Source organism: Heterodontus francisci, chromosome 34 (assembly GCF_036365525.1).
Source record: "Heterodontus francisci isolate sHetFra1 chromosome 34, sHetFra1.hap1, whole genome shotgun sequence".
Taxonomy (NCBI): Eukaryota; Metazoa; Chordata; class Chondrichthyes; order Heterodontiformes; family Heterodontidae; genus Heterodontus; species Heterodontus francisci.
Window position 1 is genome coordinate 28,160,665 of NC_090404.1, and position 21,632 is coordinate 28,182,296.

Here is a 21,632-nt window from a genome sequence, read left to right on the forward strand (position 1 = left end):
AAACACCTGGTGTAGGCCTCAACACCCTCAATAAGAAGCTCCCGGTCCCGCCTCTGAACCGAGCGGGGCAGCAGCTGCGGGGCTTCTCCCGGTGACAGGCTTGGGGTTAACGGCCGCCAGATTTCCAGCTCTTTTGGAGGAACTGTTACGTCTTTTTGTTGTTTTTCTGGTTCCCAGATGTTGGAAATAATCAGACTTTAAACTTGGAAAGGCTGGCGTCAGTCTGTTTATTACAGCACCATGCTGTCTGCTGTAGAACCTGGTTCAACTGGTTTTTGTGTTACATATAGCGTGACTCCCCAGTGCAGTTGTGAATGTGGCCCACTGGAACACTTACACATAACAACTGGTTCCTAGCTAATTAGTTCCTAACACTTTACAAATAGTATAACAATATATCAAATTCCTTAATCTTTAAAACATAATGCCCCTACATCAATATAAATAAAGATGATCATCCGACTTGTGGAAAAAATCTGAACCCCTTTTTTAGAGTCTTTTACAGCGTGTATTCTTTCTTTAAAATATTATTCACGGTATCACGTGGGTGGTAAGATGTTGTGCTTACAACTGGTAGATTTGGCATTTGTTGCTCTCAGTGGTGAGTTGGCACGCTGTACAGGCAATGTTGTGTCACTTGAAGATGATAATGTTGTCTCACTGGATAGTGATGTTTCCGGTGTTATTGATGGTCTTTTCTGTTGTTCCAGCTCAGATGTAGGTCGAATATGGTTACCGGTTTCAGTCTCAATGATATATGACCTTGGAGTCTCAGCTTCATTAACAACGTTTGCTGGGCTCGAGGTTTTCATGATTGGATCCTGTACGTGTACAGTTTGTCCTTTCAACGGGTAGGGATTTAGCATACTTGTTGAAGTGTTGCTCTCCTCTTATCTGTGCTTCAGTGAGTTGTTGTCTCACTTCCTCCTGGTCACTTGAAGGATGTATTTTGCTTGGCAGAGTTGTCTTATATTTTTTCTTCTATTAAGCAGCTCTGTAGGTGATTTCATGTCAGCCTTTAGAGGTGTGGATCGGAATGACATTAAGGCCAGGCTTGGGTCTTCCTTCGTCTCTTGGCATTTTACAAGTGGTTTTTTTGACCGTCTGGACATATCTTTCTATAAATCCGTGTCCCCGTGGGTAGTGTGGTGATGAGGTGATGGTGTTGAACCCACACTGGTCAGCGAATTTCTTAAATTCTCTGGATGTAAATTGGGTGCCATTATCACATATTAATCTTTCAGGAATCCCTTGCTCAGCGAACAGAACTTGTACTGCTGAGACAATTGTTGTGGCTCTCAAGTCTTTCATCTTCTGGATAAAAGGGAATTTTGAGTACGGAAAGTCCTCATCAGGGAACTCCTCTTTGCTGACGATGCTGCATTAACATCTCACACTGATGAGTGTTTGCAGAGTCTCATCAACAGGTTTGCGGCTGCCTTCAACGAATTTGGCCTAACCATCAGCCTCAAGAAAACGAACATCATGGGACATGAGAAATGCTCCATCCATCAATATCGGCGACCACGCTCTGGACGTGGTTCAAGAGTTCACCTACCTAGGCTCAACTATCACCAGTAACCTGTCTCTTGATGTATAAATCAGCAAGCGCATGGGAAAGGCTTCCACTGCTATGTCCAGACTGGCTAAGAGAGTGTGGGAAAATGGCGCACTGACACGGAACACAAAAGTCCGAGTGTATCAAGCCTGTGTCCTCAGTACCTTGCTCTACGGCAGCGAGGCCTGGACAACGTCTCAATTCAATCCATCTTCGCTGCCTCCGGAGAATCCTTGGCATCAGGTGGCAGGACCGTATCTCCAACACAGAAGTCCTCGAGGCAGCCAACATCCCCAGCTTATACACACTACTGAGTCAGCGGCGCTTGAGATGGCTTGGCCATGTGAGCTGCATGGAAGATGGTAAGATCCCCAAAGACACATTGTACAGCGAGCTCGCCACTGGTATCAGACCTACCGGCCGTCCATGTCTCTGCTTTAAAGACGTCTGCAAACGTGACATGAAGTCCTGTCACATTGATCACAAGTCGTGGGAGTCAGTTGCCAGCGATCGCCAGAGCTGGCGGGCAGCCATAAAGGCGGGGCTAAAATGTGGCAAGTCGAAGAGACTTAGCAGTTGGCAGGAAAAAAGACAGAAGCGCAAGGGGAGAGCCAACTGTGTAACAGCCCCGACAACCAATTTTTTCTGCAGCACCTGTGGAAGAGTCTGTCACTCTAGTATTGGCCTTTATAGCCACTCCAGGCGCTGCTTCACAAACCACTGACCACCTCCAGGCGCTTACCCATTGTCTCCTGAGACAAGGAGGCCAAAGAAGTCTGCAACTATGAGATACCATTCTTGATTATGTGTGAATAAATCGACTCCTACAGTATGCCATGGTCTGGGTGGTATTTCGGTAGCTATCATCTCCTCTTTCTGTTGTGAGTTTCTGTACTTCTGGCATACATTGCATGTCGGCAGCATATTTCAATATCTTTGTCCATGCCTATCCACTACACAGCTGATCTGGCTCTGAGCTTACACTTCTCCATTCCCATATGGCCTTTGTGTATCTTTTGGAGAAGTTCTTCCTGCATTATTTTGGGTGTGATTATTCTGGATCCAGCCAGTAGAACGCCATCTTCTAGTGAGAAGTGATCTCTGATAGACCAGTACTGCCGTATTGCTGGCTGTGTGTGCTGTATCCTATCAGGCCATTCCTGGATCACTTGCTGAGATAGCGTCTATAATTCCTCATCTTTGCTGGTCTCATCTCTAATTTGACTAAGTTTTGGTGTTGTTCCATTCATTAGGTGATGAATCTTTATGCCTAGATCTTCCATCTCATGTTTCTCCTGTGGTGACAACCGAGATAGGGTGTCTGCCAGCACCATTTCTCTTCCTGGCTTATATTTCAGAGTAAAATCTTAACTCTGAAGCCTCAAGAGTAACCTCTGCAGTCTTTCTGGTGCTTTATATCGATTTTTCTTGTAGGTCTGCTCCAGTGGATGATGATCACTCTCCACTGTGAACTTTCTCCCACGGAGATATGTGTGGAACTTCTCATATCCATACACGACCGCCAAAAGCTCTCTTTCTATGTTGGCATTTCTGTTCTCAGCTGAGGTTAGAGCTTTGGACGCAAATGCTATTGCCTTTCCCTCTTGTACCAGGGCTGCTCCCAGTCCTTTTGTGGAAGCATCTACTTGCAGAGTGACAGACTTGTCTGCTCTCATACTACCTTTTTGAGTTTGTTGAAACTCCTGTCATGTGACTCTGACCACTGGTACTCTACATCTTCTTTCGTCTGCTCCCGCAGGTTTGCTGTGTGTTCTGATGTGTGGAATAAAGGAGCTCATGTATTGTATCAAACCAAGGAAACTTCTCAACTCTCTCTTATCTCTCGGGGATGGAAGCCCCAAGAGATATGGCTGCGATTCTTTCAGGACTTGGCTTGACTCCGTCAGGTGTATGCACCATTCCGAAGAACTGGCATTCTGTCACTTTCATAATGCATTGGTCTGCATTTTGGCTTAATCCCAGCTTTCCTGGTTCTCTCCATGGCTTCATGTAGATGGTTGCCATGATATTTTCCATCTACACCATATATCTGGATATCATCAGCTATGCCGACTGCTCCTTTGCATCCCCCGTATGTCTTGTCTATTATCTGTTGGAACACATCCTGGCTCACTTTGAGGCCACAGCGTAGACGCAAGAATTTGTACCGTCCAAAGGGTGTGTTGAATGTTGTCAACAGTGAAGATTCTGCATCTGGCTTCACATTCCGGTAGCCATTTCTCGCATCAAGCTTGCTGAAAATGTTTGTCCCTGCCAGTGCTGGTGTGATTTCTTCCAGTGTGGGAATAGGGTAGTGATCCCTCTTTATTGCTTGGTTAAGATCTTTTGGATCTAGGCAAATTCTTAGCCATCTATTTGGCTTCTCTCTCACCATGATGGAATTTACCCAATCTGTAAGCTCTGTGACTCTGGCAATCACCTTTTCTTCCAATTCTTGGAGCTCTCTTTCAAGCTTTCCTTTTAGTTCTACTCGTACTTTACCGGTTTCTTCGCTGGGTTAATAGTGATGTGATGCTCAAAATCTTTGAAGCATCCAACTGTCTCATCAAAACACTCTGGGTACATTTGTACCAGATCTTCTTTGCTTTTTGGAGGGCGATTTTCAATGGGTGTACCATCTTCAACCCTCAGTGTCACCTCTTTCACCTTATGAGATAATCTGCAGCTCTTCACAACTGCTCATCCCCAGGATAACTGGACCATCTGTTTCTGTGACGTAGAACATACAGTTAACATCTTTTCCTTTGTGTGTCCCTCTGATTTGGGTTGTTCCTAGCTGTCGAATCTCAGTTCCCCCGTATGCTGTTAGCTTGTTTGGTTTCAGAGCACCTTCCCTTGGATAACCATTTTTCTCCAAATTTTCAGGGAAGATCTGCTGGTATAGTCTGAACGGGATGATGTTAATCTGCGCTCTAGTATTAATCTTCACCTTTAGTTTTATCATCGTGGGCATATTTCTCAGCCTGTTCCTGATCTGAATGGTTGTGTGAATTTCGTTTCTCTGGGAACCGTCACATCCAGACATTTTGTGCAATTCTATGATTCCTATGTCTATCATGTTCTCAAATCCATCGTCATCTTCCAGGGTATGGATGTTTTGGTTTCTTTCACTATTCCTTCACCCTGTTACTTTGGCTCTGCTAACTAGTCTACCACCTTCTTGCCTTGTTCACATCTTTTCCCAGTGATGGGTCTTTCCGCAAGCTCTGCAGATTGATCCATAGACGGGACAGTTCCTTCTGTCTGTCAATTCATGTGGTCGTCCACAGCTCCTGCAGATCTTTCTCTCTGGTGTACATTCTTTAGTTGTTGTTTCACTGCATCAACCCTGCTGCCTGTCTCTTGGCTTAACTGAAGGCTAGCTATTTGGGAAGTCAGAGTCTTCATCTGTCTGCTTGTGGCTTCATGTGTTCTGGCAGTGTCTACAGCCTGCGATATTGTGAGCTTGTCATGTCCGATTAGAGCTTTCTGTACTTCAGGATGTGCAGAACCCCAAATGAGCCGATCTATCAGCCGTTCATCTGTGTCCTTAAATATACATTTTCTGGCTGCATTTTTCAATCTTGCTACAAAATTATCAATAGGCTCACCTAGTTTCTGTCTGAGGCCTTGAAATTCATATCGGTATATCTGATGATTTGATTTTGCCTGGAGATGGGTGCTGAATCTTTCAAAAATTTTGTCTGGGTTTCTGCTGTCCTCTTTGCTTAGGTCCCAGCTGTTAAATAAATGTAATCCTTTATCTCCAGCCCACAGAAGGATATAACTGACCCTCTCCTCTTCACTAGTGCCTTTTAGGAAGCTACTGAATGCCAAATTGCACTTTTGTTTAAACTTCTCAAATGCCTCTATGACATCATCAGCTTCCCAATTCATGATGGGCTGTAGCTGTGCATTCATTCCTGTCCCGCTGACATTTTTTTTGTTTTCGCACAAGTCGTTCAGTTTTTCTTTCGCTGTCTGGCACTAATTTGTGTCAATTTTCTCAATCTGATGCTTTTAACAATGTTCCAGGTTTACTCACAGATACTCACTGCCACCATGTTCCATCTTTTTGTTATTTTTCTGGTTCCCAGATGTTGGAAATAATCTCACTTTAAACTAGGAAAAGCTGGAGTCAGTCTGTTTATTACAGCACCATGCTGTCTGCTGTCGAACCTGGTTCAACTGGTTCTTGTGTTACATATAACATGACTCCCCAGGGCAGCCGTGAATGTGGCCGCCCAATGGAACACTTGCACATAACAACCAGTTCCAAGCTAATTAGTTCCTAACACTTTACAGATAGTATAACAATATAGAACAGGAACTAAGGATTAATAAACTGTAACATCAAAGGACAAAACTTTAAAGGAAACTGAGCTCAGTTATAAAGGGACCTGAGGGAGGGGAGGGAGGGAGGAACCATTTGGGACACAGCACAGGGCAGGAGGTCCTCCCTCCCCCACTCCCTGGTTCCACAAAGACTCCCTTTGGACTGGGCCACCCTGGGCAGGGCTGGCTCAAGGTGCAGGAAGCTGCAAGCTGATAGGCTCAGCTGTGGACTGGGAGGAGTGGGGGCGGGGTTTGACTGACAGGCCTGGGGAGGGGGATATCAGGGCAGGTACACACACTGCTCCCCCTTTTCCTCCTGGGATGTTTTACTGGAGTCGTGTTGGTGAGTGTTTCTGAACTCTGTCTCCCTATCCCGGTAATGTCGGTGGATTGTAGGTTGCTGTGAGTGTTGGACTATATTGCCTCTCCTCATTCTTCCTCCTTCTCCCACTCCAAGTTCCAGGCTGCAGGCTCCGAGCTCGATGCGCCTGAAACATTAACTCTGTTTCTCTCTCCACAGATACTGCCTGACCTGCTGAGTAATTCTAGCATTTTCTTTTATTTCAGACTTCCAGCAGCCACAGTATTTTGCTTTTGTTTTATTGCAGGTGTTGTTCACAGAACTGAGTTGAGAAACGGACGGACCAATTAAGAGCAGGTTTGTATGAGGGTGGGTGTTGGATGTGGAAGTTGGTCCCTGACCACCTGTGTAGGTCTTTTTTGTTGCATCAGTTGGAGCAGTAGTGCAACTGAAGGAGAAGCTGTTGGGTTTAATTCCGAGTACTTTTGAGCCCAGTCGGCCCAACAATTTCCAATGTGAGACTGTCAAGGGAGGTAGATTGGAGGGGAATGTGCAGCAGGGCGCATGCATGACCATCCTGGGTCAGCAAGTAGAAGGGGAGAATGTTGTGAATTTCTATCCGGACTGACAGTGATGGCTTTTGTAAACTCCTTTTTACAGGGTATAAGAACGGGAAGATTTGCAGACGGGAATGCAAAGCCAAAAATTGTGTCACTATCTAACAGTCACTTGATTCATCAGGATCTGAACATCATCGCCTTTTGAATGTGGGAAGAGAAATGTTTGTTTCAAATATTTTCGCACAGTCAGAATCGACATCAGTGCGACTGGAAGCACACTGAGACACATACACCCGAGTGAGAGTGTTCCAGTGCACTGACTGTGGAAAGAGCTTTAACCAATTACACAGCCTGAAGAAACATCACACCATTCACAGCGGGGAGAAACCGTACACGTGTTCTGTGTGTGGATGAGGCTTCAAGTGATCATCCAACCTGGAGAGGCACAAGGACATCGGCACCACAGAGAAACCATGGAAATGTGTGGATTGTGGGAAGGGATTCAACCACCTGGTTGAGCTGGAAACTCATCAACACAGTCACACTGGGGAAAGACCGTTCAAATGTTCTGACTGTGAGAAGAGCTTTAAAAGAACAAGGGATCTGCAGAAACACCAACGCACTCACACCGGGGAGAAACCATTCACCTGCCGAGATTGTGGGAAGAGATTCACTCAGTCGTCCAACCTTCTGACACACCAGCGAGTTCACACTGGGGAGAGGCCATTCACCTGCCGAGAATGTGGGAAGCGATTCACTCAGTCGTCCAACCTTCTGAAACACCAGCGCGTTCATACGGGGGAGAGGCCATTTAAATGTTCTGACTGTGAGAAGAGCTTTAAAAGCACAAGGGATCTACAGATACACCAACATACTCACACTGGGGCAATGCCGTTCACCTGCTCTGAGTGTGGGAAGGGATTCACTCAGTCATCCCACCTGCTGACACACCAGCGAGTTCACACTGGGGAGAGGCCATTCAACTGCTCCGCATGTGGGAAGGGATTCACTCAGTTATCCCACCTCAGTGCACACCAATTTGTTCACACTGATAACCGACCTTTTCAATGTTCTGACTGTGAGAAGAGATTTAAAAGTAACAAAGATTTACTGAAACACCAACGCACTCACGCTGGGGAGAGGCCGTTCATCTGCTCTGAGTGTGGGAAGGGATTCACTCAGTCAACCAACCTGCTGAGACACCAGCGAGTTCACACCGGGGAGAGGCCATTCAACTGCTCCGCATGTGGGAAGGGATTCACTCAGTTATCCATCCTTCTGACACACGAGCGAGTTCACACTGGGGAGAGGCCATTAAGCTGCTGTAGTATGGGAAACGATTCACTCAGTCATCCCACCTGTTGAGTCACCAGCTTATTCACACTGATGAGAGACCATTTACATGTTCTGACTATGAGAAGAGGTTTAAAAATACAAAGGATTTGCTGAGACACCAGCAAGTTCACACTGGGGAGAGGCCATTCGTTGGCTCTGTGTGTGGGAGGGGATTCAGTCAGTCATCCATCCTGCTGACCCATTAGAGAGTTCACATATAATATCAGGGGTCCTTGTACGAGCACCCCCAAGTCTCTTGGAACATCAACACTTAGCAGAATAATTTTCAAAAGGTGTGAAACTACTAAGTGTTGATGTTCCAAGAAACTTGGGGGTGCTCGTACAAGGAACACACAAAGTTAACATGCAGGTGCGGCAGGCTATTAAGAAGGTAAATGGCATTTTGGCCTTTATTGCAAATTGGGGTATAGGAATAAAGAAGTCTTACTAAAATTGTACAGGGCTTTGGTGAGACCGCACCTGGAATACTGTGTGCAGTTTTGGTTTCCACATTTAATAAAGGATATACTTGCACTGACACACCAGCCAGTTCACACTGGGGAGAGGCCATTCACCTGCTCCGTGCAGGGCAGCAAAGATTTACTAAATTGGTCCCTGGGATGATAGGCTGAGTAAATTGGGCCTATATTGGGCGGCGCAGTGGTTAGCACTGCAGCCTCACAGCTCCAGGGACCCGGGTTCGATTCTGGGTACTGCCTGTGTGGAGTTTGCAAGTTCTCCCTGTGTCTGCGTGGGTTTTCTCCGGGTGCTCCGGTTTCCTCCCACAAGCCAAAAGACTTGCAGGTTGATAGGTAAATTGGCCATTATAAATTGTCACTAGTATAGGTAGGTGGTAGGGAAATATAGGGACAGGTGGTAGGAATATGGGATTAGTGTAGGATTAGTATAAATGGGTGGCTGATGGTCGGCACAGACTCGGTGGGCCGAAGGGCCTGTTTCAGTGCTGTATCTCTAATCTAATCTATATCCTCTGGAGTTTAAAAGAATGAGAGGCAATCTAATTGAGACATACGAGATTCTGAAAGAAATGTTTAGGGTAGAAATTGAGAGATTGGTCCCACTGGTCAGGGAATCTAGAACACCGGGACACCGTCTCAAGATAAGGGGTCAATCATTCAGGACTGAGATGAGGAGAAATTACTTCACTCAAAGGGTTGTGAATCTTTGAAATTCTCCATCCCAGAGGGTTGTGGATGCTCCATCGTTGAATACATTCGAGGCTGGGATAGATAGATAAATATTTGGTCTCACAGGGAATCAAGGGATATGGGGAGTGGGCAGGAAAGTGGATTTGAAACCTGAGATCAGCCATGATCGTATTGAATGGCGGAGCAGGCTCAATGGGCCACATGGTCTATTTCTGCTCCTATTTCTTGTGTTCTTGTGTTATTGCTGCTGTTAATCACATCCAGAACTGAACCATGATTGGAAACCTGCTTCCAGTGGGGTTCCACAGTGCTCAGTACCAGGTCCCTTGCTTATTGTGGAATATGCCAATTATTTAGACTTAAATGTAGGGAACATGATTAAGAAGTTTGCAGATGAGACAAAATGTGACCGTATGGTTGACAGTGAGGAAGAAAGCAGTAGACTGCAGTAAGATATCAATGGATTAGTCAGGTGGGCAGAAAATGGCAAATGAGTTTAATCCAGAGAAGTGTGAGATAATGAATTTGGGGAGGGTGAAAAAGACAAGGGACTATGCAATAAATGGTGGGATACTAAGCAGTGTAGAGGAACAGAGGGACCTTGGAGTGCATGTCCACAAATTCCTGAAGGTGGCTAGACAGGTAGATAAGGTGGTTAAGAACGCATATATGATGCTTGCTTTTATTGGCCGAGGCATAAGGTATAAGAGTTGCGAGATTATAGTGAAACTGCATAAAACACTGGTGAGGCCACAGCTGAAATACTGTGAGCAGTTCTGGTCACTGCATTACAGGATGGATGTGATTATTAGAGAGGGTACAGAGGAGATTTACAAAAATGTTGCCTGGACTGGAGAATTTTAGCTGTGAAGAAAGATTGGTTAGGCTGGGGTTGTTTTCTTTGGAACAGAGGAGGTTGAGGTGTATAAAATTATGAGGAGCTGAGATAGAGTGGATAGGAAGGAACTATTTCCATTATCAGAGAGGTCAATAACCAGGGGACATGGATTTACAGTAATTGGCAGAAGGATTAGAAAACAGTGAGAAATCTTTTCACCCAGAGGGTTGGTGGGTTTGGTGTCTGGAACTCACTGCCTGAAAGGGTGATAGAGGCAGCAATCCTCATCACATTTAAAAAGTACTTGGATATGCAATTGAGGAGCCGTAACCTACGAGGCTACAGACCAAGAGCTGGAAAGTGGGATTAAGCTGGATAACTCTTAACGGCCAGTGTGGACATGATGGGCTGAATGGCCCCCTTCTGTGCATTAACTTTTCTATGTTTCTATTGTTATAATTGGGGTTTGTTTCTGCTGATGTGAATAATCCCTATAACTTGGCTGGAGTTTAATATTCTGGTTCAATGTCAAATAAATCAGCTTTATTTTAAAACACATTGTTGTAGATTTTTGTCTTTCCCACCTGAGTGTTTAGCTTCACCTGGCTGGAGCTCAGAAAGGACAATCTGGAGGGAGGATCGTACGGCAGGAACAGAACTTCAGCCTGAACACAGTCCTTCAGGATCACACTGAGAGGGACAAACGGCTCTTTGATCTTTCTCGTCTCTCTTCACTGACAGCAAAGTCCCCGTGTGGGTTAATGCTGAGGCCTGTACGAAATATGTAAGGTTTCGAGCATTTTCGTAGCTTACTTTGATGAATAGCTTTGTAATACACTTGCTGCAAAAAACTTGCATCAAGGCTTGACTGCAAGGCATGATGGATAGGCTTGACTGAAATAGGTCAATGGCAGGCTGTTTGATGCTGAATTGACATTTGGAGAGTCGAGAAAACATGTTTTTCTGCACTTCTGTAAGAACAAGGATAAAAAATATCAATGAGTCTAGTCATTAAAAACTGTAAAGCTGCAGAGATAGAGCTATCTGGCAAGGGTTAAAAACAAGAACCATCTATGAGGATCTATCTGCTAAGTCAGCCTGAGACTAGGAGTAAACAATGATGTAGTCTTAACCCAATCATATTGACTGAATTAGATCATGGCCTAATATGGCAAGACAGAGACCCCTAAGAAGGATAAAAAGGGGAGAGTTTGGGAGCAGTAGTGCATTTAGAGAGGAGTTAACAGAACATTGTTGGCACACATAGAAGAAGAAGATAGATTATGGTCAAGAGAACACAGCACGAGAAGAAGGAGGAGAGAAGTCTGTGCCCCAGCGAGCTCAGAAGCAAGAGCTGAGTGTTGCTGTATACCTATTGCCGTTGTTAAGTATTAACTTTGTATATCTTACGGGAAAAGGAAACGGTGGATCATGTCGGATGGTTCCCCGAGCAGACCGTCAAAGTCATTTGGCGGAATGCCTCATCACCAGAACTTTCAAACAAGCACCAAGACGTAGCTTGGCTGGTGGTGAGAAGGGCCCTCCCCGTCAGATCCTTCATGCACACCCGAAGTCTTGCCCCCTCCGCACAGTGCCCCCGTGTTGGCTGTGGTGGGGAAGAGACGGTCGCCCACCTCCTCCTGGAATGTGCCTTTGCAAAGCAGGTGTGGAAAGAGATGCAGTGGTTTTTGTCAAGGTTCATCCCAAGCAGCTCTGTAACACAGGAGTCTGTGCTCTACGGGCTGTTCCCAGGGACGCACACCGAGACAAACATCAACTGCTGCTGGAGGACTATCAATTCGGTGAAAGACGCCCTTTGGTCTGCCCGAAACTTGCTGGTCTTCCAGCGCAAAGAGTTGTCCACCACCGAATGTTGCAGACTGGCACATTCCAAGGTCCAGGACTACGTGTTGAGGGACGCACTAAAGCTTGGGGCAGCCGCAGCAAAGGCTCAATGGGGAAAGACCACAGTGTAAGGTTCCCCCACCAAGCTGGACTGAGGGGCTGGATCCATGGGAAACCCCTCGAACTGTATCGTTAATATTCTCAATTGCTGTAAATGTAAAACTGTAATTGACATGACAATTGTGAAAAGGAAGGGTTGGGAAGAAACTCATGACAGTATTGAAGGAAACTGATCTCCCTTGCAATGTTTGTATTTTTTGGTGCTGTTTGGAAACTGTCTGGCAATGTAATTTTTACAGATGTTTATGAATAAAGTATATTTTGGAAATTAAAAAAAAAACTTTGTATATCTTAGTTAAACCTAATAAGCCCTCTGACTTGACCACAGAACTTGAGTCCATACTTGTAGGTATATCTTGGTCAAGAATCCCAAGGCGAGATGTTTGGGTATCCTCTGTTTCACCTCTATTCAGATAACATCGACCTGAAACTTACAGATGGCACCCTAGATGGGACAATTGACCAAGTGAAAACCGGACTCTCATTTTTGATTAAGGGACTCTCTGCTGCCTGCCTGGCCAGTGGGTTGTTTCCATTGAACTAACTGAGAGAGGAAATCTGTATAAGTGTTTATGGGGAGTGGGTGGTCCTTGGATAGCCTCAATAGGTGTTTCCTCTTCCAATAGATGAAATGGCAGGAAAAACGTTATTGACTAGGTATCAGGACAAGGTCTGGGGGTTGTGTAGTGGGAAGGAAATTCAGATCCTCATTTCTGAATGTCTAACCCAGAAAACACACATCACATTTGAGGAAGTAATTGCTTTCATCCAAGGATGGGTGAACAAGATTGAATGATGCACAACAGTGCGATAGTGCGTGTGGGAAATTAGAAATTACTATTGAACACCAGAAGTAAACCATTGGGAAGCTGCAGGACAGATTGACTACCTCGACCACAGTCAAACAACAACAGGACCTGACAGCTTTCCAAGCTAGACAGGGATACATCGAGGACATCAATTGAAACAGGAATTAAAATAACTGTTCCGACACTGACCTATACCAACAACAACAGCATGTGTGTGGAGATCGCAGGGAGTACATTCATTCATCCCCACAGAGAGGTGAACCACACTCAGTGTAAATTAAAAATGTGGGAAATTAAAAATAGATTTCAAAGGCAACCGGCAATAAAATAATACCCAGAGTGAGGATCAAAATGAGTTAGAGTGGATAATTTTAAAAAAATTAAAAACCTTTAGGAAATGAAACCATCATTTAGACTGACACCGAATGCTGTCAGTTATCTTTAATGATTGTGCAGGAGGGCAATACGAATGGCCAGGAGGAGAAGAAATAAGTTAAAAAGCCCACAGCAATAGTTAAAACTGCTGTGAGAAAATGTTACGACCAAGGCGGGAGGAGTACACTGTTAATTCAGTCCCACACCTCCACAGGTCATAAGATATCAATAAATTTCCCCCCTTACCAAAACAATTAGAGACTCCATTTGTCCCCTGAATAAAGCACACCTACCAGGTTCCTTTAATAAACAACAAAATGATCCATTTCTTATAAATCCAAGTCTCAACCAATAATGAAGTCAATTTATATACGAATTGAGATATTAAAGCTCCTTATTTTTCCCTAGCCCTCATGCAATGCACATGCATCCAAAAACCGGTTAACTGGGATAAAGGGGATTTTTGTTTACAGTTGTTTCAAAGAAATAAAAGAAAAAAAAAACTTGGACTGCAATAATCTGGAAGGAAGTTCTTTGGTTTGGTGAGGCGTCCTGAAGCCAAACAGTTGGATGCCATTCAAAGTCTTTCCAGGCAAGGTTGATGAACAGTTTGTGTTGGGTAGGCATTCAAAGATATTCAATTGTAGAAGGTTTCACATAGGTTTTCCATCAGGGTTGTAGCAACACGTGTCAGTTCTCACATTCGATGCAAAAGTCCCTTTAAAGATGCAAGGTTTCCGCAAAATCAGGGTTTCTTCAAAAATGCAGGAGGCAACAGTACCACTTCATACAAGCTTTTGCTTTTCAAGAGCAAGGATTCTTTACTGGTTCTTCTGATCTCCTGGCAGGTCCATCAAATTCCAATTGCCTGCTTTAGTCCGAAACCACTGGTTTTTAAAGTTCAAAAAATGAAATGAAAATTTTCCAACCAAGTCCCATGGCAATCATAAATTGTCTCTTGTCACAACAGAGGGTAGCTCTTCAGTCAAACTCCCTACTGGTTTCCTCGAAATTACCTGGTTTCCAGTATTTGTTTACTGGTCAAAACCAGGAACCTCTGGTTGACCTTGCTTTTTTTTAACAAAAAGGAAGCATCTATAAAGTTCAGCTATCTCCAGATGTTTCAATAACCATGAAATCGTTTCTTTTTAGTTTTTAAAAATACAGATTCCAAGTTTCTCAGAAAATATGGACGTTCCGTGACACCGCTGCCCTTGGCGAAATGAAACACAATTTTTGAATGCGCTTTATTGCTATGTAATAAAAACAGAAGTTGAAAACATTTTAAACATTCTCACACTCATGCACCCCCCCCCCCCCCTCCAATCACACTACTTGGAATTAATATAATTTTGCTTTGTACCATCTTTACTCATGTAACTCAACAAAGTTAAATTCGTGACAGAGCATCTGCAATACCATTGTTTTTACTTGCCGAAATGTGGACCATCTTTAAGTGACAAGGCTGCAATAGTAAACTCCGGAATATTCTGGCATTCAGGCTTTTAAATTTTTCTACAAAGTTGAATGAGTTATGGTCAGTATATATCAGTGTTTCTCTGTAGTTGTGGCAGACATATAGTTCAAAATATTTAATAACCAATAATAGACCTAACGTTTCTTTTTCCATCGTGGATTTTTTTTTTTTGGTGGTGATTTAGTTTTTTTGAAAAGTATCCCCCTGGTCCTTCAAGGCCTGATTCATCATCATGTAACAGGACTGCACCAATCCCAGGTCAGTAGCATCAATTTCTACCTTGAAGGGCTTAGTAAAATTTGGAGCAGCCAATTATGAACAGCCAGATCATTAGTCAAAATCGCCTTCAGCTTTTCAAAAGATGCCTGGCACACCTGTAACCACAGTACCTTGGTTTTCTTTTTCTGTAGCAAATCTGTTAGTGGAGCAACTACAGGACTGAAATTTGGTGCAAACTTTCTGTAGAAACCACACATCCCCAAGAACCTCATGATTTCACACTTAGTCTTAGAGATAGGGAGCTCCACCAATGCTTGCACTTTTGCCATTCTTGGCAACACTTGTCCTTGCCCCACTATATGCTCAAGGTAAGTCACTCTCTTATTTGCGAATTTGCTTTTTTTTCCAGACTCACCACTAAATCAGCTGTTTGTAATTTCTTAAAACAGTTTCTAGCTGTTTCAAGTATTCCATCCAAGTGTTACTGTATATTAGCACATCAAGATACACTACACAGTTAGCAACACTGGCTACCATTTGATTCATTAGTCTCTGAAAGGTTACTGGGGCATTTTTTTTTTAGCCCAAATGGCATCACTCGACATTGTTAAAGACTGTCTGGTGTGATAAAAGCTGATATTTCTTTAGCTCAGGAACTTGCCAGGATCCCTTTAACAAATCTATCTTTGTAAGAAACATGGCACTGCCCACTCCGTCAATACAGTCTTCCAAGCAAGGAATTAGGTAGGAGTCTGCCTTTGTTACTGTATTAACTTTTCTGTAGTCTATGAAAAGTCTGGCTGAGTTATCAGGTTTAGGCAGTAATACTATTGGTGAACTCCAGCTGCTTTGCCTAGGTTCAATTAAGTTATTTTCAGCATGTTTGATTTCTGCTTTTATTTGAGCCTGTTTGTCTGGACTTAAGCGGTAAGGATGTTATTTTATAGGAATGGATTCCCCTACATCCTGTTGTACATCCTGACTTACAAACATACAAATTACGAGCAGGAGTAGGCCACTCGATCCTTCGAGCCTGCTCCATCATTCAATAAGTTCATGGCTGAACTGATTACTCCATGTTTCCACCTACCCCCAATCATCTTCCACCCCTTGCTTATCAAGAATCTATCTACCTCTGTCTTAAAAATATTCAAAGACTCTGCTTCTACCGCCTTTTGAGGAAGAGAATTCCAAAGACTCATGACCCTCTGAGAGAAAAAGAAAATCCTCATCTCTATCTTAAATGGGCGACCCCTAATTTTTAAACAGTGACCCCTAGTTCAAGATTCTCCCACAAGGGGAAACATCCTTTCCACATCCATCCTGTCAAAATGCCTCAGGATCTTATATGTTTCAATCAAGACCCTATCTTATAATAAAAAAAAGAAACTCTGGAAATACTCAGCAGGCCTGAAGCATCTGTGGAGAGAGAAGCAGAGTTAACGTTTCAGGTCAGTGACCCTTCTTCAGAACTGACAAATATAAGAAATGTAAAAGATTTGAAGCAAATAAAGCGGGGGTGGGGCAAGAGATAACAAAAGAGAAGGTATTGATAGAACAAGGTCACAGAATAGCTGACCAGAAGGTCATGGAGCATAGGCAAGCAATATGTTAATGGTGTGCTGAAAGACAAAGCATTAGTACAGATAGGGTGTTAATGGACAGAAAACTGAACAGCTGCAAGCACAAACATGAGAAAAAAACACAGTGGGTAGGCACAGTAGAAAAAAACTGAACAAACTAAAATAAAATAAACATAAAAAAGAAAAGAAAAAAGAACTAAAAATAAAAGTAAAATGGGGGCCCATCATGCTCTGAAATTATTGAACTCAATGTTCAGTCCGGCAGGCTGTAGTGTGTCTAATTGGTAGATGAGATGCTGTTCCTCGAGCTTGCGCTGATGTTCACTGGAACACTGCAGCAATCCCAGGATGGAGATGTGGGCATGAGAGCAGGGGGTGTGTTGAAATGGCCAGAAGCTGGAAGCTCCGGGTCATGCTTTCGGACTGAGCGGAGGTGTTCTGCAAAGTGGTTACCCAGTCTGCATTTGGTCTCCCCAATGTAGAGGAGACCAAATGTGAGCAGAAAGTTTCAGATATTTGGCTGTCTGTGGTGCAAACTGTACCTCTGACAGTGGAACTTCTTTAGCCATTTCTTGGGTTGCTATACATGAAGGAAAGATTCCTGGAACTTTTTTTTCCCCCTGTGATTGTTGTGTTTCTTTAACTTCATTTGGTTTCTCTGTGATGATGGGAGAAGCTAATACTTTTGCTCTGGCCAAATCATTCCCAAGGAGTAGGTCAATTCCATCTACTGGAAAACTATGGACAACTCCTACAGTTGCTGTCCCAGACATTAGGTCACATTCTAGGTGCACTCGATACAAAGGTATGGGTATATACTCCCCACCAATACCATTCACTAAAACCTTAGCATTCAATGCGCTGTCTGGTGGAAATGTTATACCTTTCCCCAGCAAAAAAGTTTGGGTTGCTCCTGTATTCCTAAGTATAACGATAGGTTTGCCTGCCTCACTTGAGGGATTTGGAGTTACTTTTCCATTCAACAAGAATTCCCTATAACTTTCAGGTATCTTATTCTCAATCCATACACTCACTTTGGTTTTTGTATCTGGTTTTACAGTTGCCGTCAAAGCTACAGTCTGATCTGCTGTCCTCTCAGTCAGAGCCCTTTTCTCTGTGTTAGCTCTCTGTACCCCAACAAGTCCCGTGGGTTTATCTCACAATTTCCAGAATTCTGAATCAAGATGTCCCACCTTGTGACAATGATAACATTTCAGCTTGCAAACCTCACTTCCACCCTCCACACCTTCCTTTTTTGGCCTGAGGAGGTGATCCTTGGGCATTCCCAGTTGTCCTTTCTTGTCCCCGGCTACTTGCCTTCCTTTCACTCTCCCACTTTCTATCCCTCTCGGGTTTGTTGGGGAGATGGACAAAAGGTTTTGGCTTATTCACAAACTCAAAATCGGAAGTGATTTCCGCTGCTTGTCTGGTCCTTGAAACCTTTTCATTCTCTAAATGAGTTCTCACAACTGGAGGAATTGAATTTTTAAACTCTACCAGGAGAATCAGTTCTCTAAGCTTCCATCTTTCTTGCCCATGTCCCTCGATCAAAAGTTATTTGCTTTACCCTCTCAAATTCTGCATAAGTCTGTCCAGTCAATCTTTGAAGGTTCTGAAACTTCTAACGGTAAGATTCAGGGATTAACTCGTACACAGCAAAAATAGCCTTTTTTGCCATCTCATAATCTGCAGAAGCCTCTTTCGAAAGCATGGCATAAACCTCATGAGCTCTGCCCATCAACCAGCTTTCCATAAGCAGTGTCCAGCTTTCCTTTGGCCATTTCATTTGTTTGGATATTTTTTCAAAATAATTAAAAATGCCTCCACGTTCCTTTCCTCAAAGTTAGGGAGAGCTTGTATAAATTTGAACAAGCTTTTCGCCGTGTCCTGGGCTAGATTCAGATTCTTCCTGATCAGAATTTTCCCTGGAAGGAAATTTTCCCTGGGCAAAGGCCAATTTCAATATGATAAAACAGGATCTGGCAGCTACTTGTAGGAGAGTCTACATCAGACAAGTGGGAGTCATTCAATAGGAAATAGTGAGAGTTCAGGGCCAACAAGTTCCCGTAAAGCAAACGGGTAGGACCAACAAGTCCAAGGAACCCTGGTTGTCAAGGGATATAGAGGATTGGATCAGGAAAAAAAGGAGACTTATGGCAGATTCAGAGCACTGAAAACAGCAGAGGCCCTGGAGGAGTATAGAAAGTGTAGGGAGGTAATTAAAAAAAATAATAAGGAGAGCAAAGAGGGGCCATGAAAAAACACTGGCGGGCAAGATAATGGAAAATCCCAAGGCAATTTATAAGCATATTAAGGGCAAGAGGATAACCAGGGAAAGAGTAGGGCCCCTTAGGGACCAAAGTGGCAATCTGTGTGTGGAGCTGGAGGTCATAGGTGAGGTTTTAAATGATTACTTTTCATCTGTGTCCACTATGGAGAAGGACGATGTAGGTGTCGAGGGAGGGGGATTGTGATATACTTGAACAAATTAGCATTGAAAGGGAGGAAGTATTAGTTGTTTTAGTGGGCTTAAAAGTGGATAAATCCCCAGGCCCAGATGAAATGTATCCCCGGTTGTTATGTGAGGCAAGGGAGGTGATAGCAGGGGCTCTGACACAAATTTTCAAATCCTCTCTGGCTACAGGAGAGGTACCAGAGGATTGGAGGACAGCAAATGTGGTGCCATTGTTCAAAAAGGGTAGCAGGGATAAACCAGGTAATTACAGATCAGTGAGTCTAACACACATTGTCCAGGCCTCGCTGCCGTAGAGCAAGGTACTAGGGACACAGGCTTGAAACACTTTGACTTTTGTGTTCCGTGTCAGTGTGCCATTTTCCAACACCCTCTTGACCAGTCTGGACAACATATGTCAGGCAAGAGCGACGTCTCAACTCATTCCATCTTCGCTGCCTCCGGAGAATCCTTGGCATCAGGTGGCAGGACCGTATCTCCAATGCAAAAGCCCTTGAGTAGGCCAACATCCCCAGCATATACACCCTACTGAGCCAGCAGCGCTTGAGATGGCTTGGCCATGTGAGCCGCATGGAAGATGGCAGGATCCCCAAGGTTGCATTGCACAGCGAGTTCATCACTCGTATCAGACCCACCGGCCATCCATGTCTCCACTTTAAAGACATTTGCAAATGTGACATGATGTCCTGTGACATTGATCACAAGTCGTGGGAGTCAGTTGCCAGTGATCGCCTGAGCTGGCGGACAGCCATAAAGGCGGGGCTAAAGAGTGGCGAGTCGAAGAGACTTAGCAGTTGGCAGGAAAAAAGACAGAAGTGCAAGGAGAGAGCCAATTGTGTAACAGCCCCGACAACCAATTTTATCTGCAGTGCCTGTGGAAGAGTCTGTCACTCTAGAATTGAACTTTATAGCCACTCCAGGCGCAGCTCCACAAGCCACTGGCTACCTCTAGGCACTTACCCATTGTCTCTCAAGACAAAAAGGCCAAAGAAGAAGAGAAGAAGAAGAGTCTAACATCAGTGGTAGGGAAACTATTGGAAAAATTATGAGGGATAGGATTAATCTCCACTTGGAGAGGCAGAGATTAATCAAGGATAGTCAGCATGGCTTTGTCAGGGGAGATCATGTCTCACAAACTTGATTGAATTTTTTGCGGAGGTGATTAGATGTGTAGATGAGGGTAAAGCAGTTGATGTAGTCTACATGGACTTCAGTAAGGCTTTTGATAAGGTCCCACATGGGAGATTGGTTAAGAAGGTAAGAGCCCATGGGATCCAGGGCAATTTAGCAAATTGGATCCATAATTGGCTTAGTGGCAGGAGGCAGAGGGTAATGGTCGAGGGCCGTTTTTGCAAGTGGAAGCCTGTGACCAGTGGTGTACCACAGGGATTGGTGCTGGGACACTTGCTGTTCATAGTGTGCATTAATGAATATAGGAGGTATGATCAGTCAGTTCGCAGATAACACGAAAATTGGCGGTGTCGTAAATAGTGAGGAGGAAAGCCTTAGCTTACAGGATGATATAGATGGCCTGGTAAGATGGGCAGAGCAGTGGCAAATGAAATTTAATCCTGAGAAGTGTGAGGTGATACATTTTGGGAGGACTAACCAGGCAAGGGAATATAGCATGGATGGCAGGACGCTAGGAAGTACAGAGGGTCAGAGGGAACTTGCTGTACTCGTCCATAGATCACTGAAGGCAGCAGCACAGGTAGATAAGATGGTTAGGAATGCATATGGGATACTTGCCTTTATTAGCCAAGGCATAGAATATAAGAGCAGGGAGGTTATGATGGAGCTGTATAAAATGCTAGTTAGGCCACAGCTGGAGTATTGTGTACAGTTCTGGTCACCACACTATAGGAAGGATGTGATTGCACTGGAGAGGGTGCAGAGGAGATTCACCAGGATGTTGCCTGGGCTGCAGCATTTCAGCTATGAAGAGAGACTGGATAGGCTAGGTTTGTTTTCCTTAAAGCAGAGAAGGCTGAGGGGAGACATGATTGAGGTATACAAAATTATGAGGGGCATTGATAGGATAGATAGGAATAAACTTTTCCCCTTAGCGCAGGCGTCAATAACCAGGGGGGATAGATTTAATGTAAGGGGCAGGAGTTTTAGAGGAGATTTGAGGAAAAAAACTTTCACCCAGAGGGTGGTTGGAATCTGGAACACACTGCCTGAAGGGGTGGTGGAGGCAGGAGCCCTCACAATATTTAAGAATTATTTAGATGAGCACGTGAAACGCTATAGCATACAAGGCTATGGGCCAAGTGCTGGAAAATGGGATTAGAATAGATAGGTGCTTGATAGCCAGCACAGACACATTTGGCTGAAGGGCCTGTTTCTGTGCTGTACAACTCTATGAATCTAACCGTATGACTCTATGGAGTCAAGACCACCCTTTTGTTTTAATTCACTGTCTCTTAATTTGAATTCATTTTCTTCTCTTTCACTTTGTCTCTGAAATGCTCTCTCTTTCTCCTTTTCAAAATCAACTTTTTCAAATTTTTTCATTGCTATTTCCTGTTCCTGTTGTATCAGTTGTAACTGAATTTTAGCTAATTAAACTGATTCTTTCAATTTAAAACGTTGGACTATTATTTATTTATTTATACCAATCCTACATTAATCC

The 21,632-nt window shown here is 44.0% G+C and overlaps 1 pseudogene; it reads left to right on the top strand.

Annotated features, from left to right (window-relative positions):
- Positions 1-21,632, top strand: part of LOC137348771 (zinc finger protein 208-like) — a 133,293-nt pseudogene that overhangs the window by 57,736 nt on the left and 53,925 nt on the right.